The sequence below is a fragment of the Ictalurus furcatus genome, chromosome 8 (genome assembly GCF_023375685.1).
Source record: "Ictalurus furcatus strain D&B chromosome 8, Billie_1.0, whole genome shotgun sequence".
NCBI lineage: Eukaryota > Metazoa > Chordata > Actinopteri > Siluriformes > Ictaluridae > Ictalurus > Ictalurus furcatus.
Window position 1 is genome coordinate 1,355,982 of NC_071262.1, and position 566 is coordinate 1,356,547.

Consider the following 566-nt stretch of genomic DNA (forward strand, 5'->3'; position numbering starts at 1 on the left):
TATGAGCTAGCCACTGCTAGTGCAACCTAATACACATGGCTAATACGCCATCTTATAGCTAGCTAGATGAAAAGCCGGAATAAAGGTAATGTATTTAATTAACTAGATGCTGTGTGCTAGCAACAAAGGATTCCACGCTAGTTAGCAAAACGCTCATCACCGGCAGAATCCTTTTGCTGAAAACCTACAGATTTTAGTTACGTCACGTTCACAGTTATTTCCTCAAACGTGTCAAAGAACATTTTGAATGAAACATTAATCAGCACGTTAAGGACTTGTTCATTGTTTTATTACGATTATAATCATTACGATTCGTCTCATTCTTGTTTGTGCATTCAATATATATATATATATATATATATATATATATATATATATATATATATATTTAAACTGCAATCTCCTTAAACATCACAGCTTAAGGTTAAGAAGCCTGGCAGGTAACCATGGCAACGCAGCACCGAGACTCTCGCGCGGCTTTTATTTTGAAGGATTTTGAACCCCACACTAATCGCCCCTCCCCTTTTCGCCAGCCCCGTTTTTTCGGCGCGGTGACGTCACGGAGA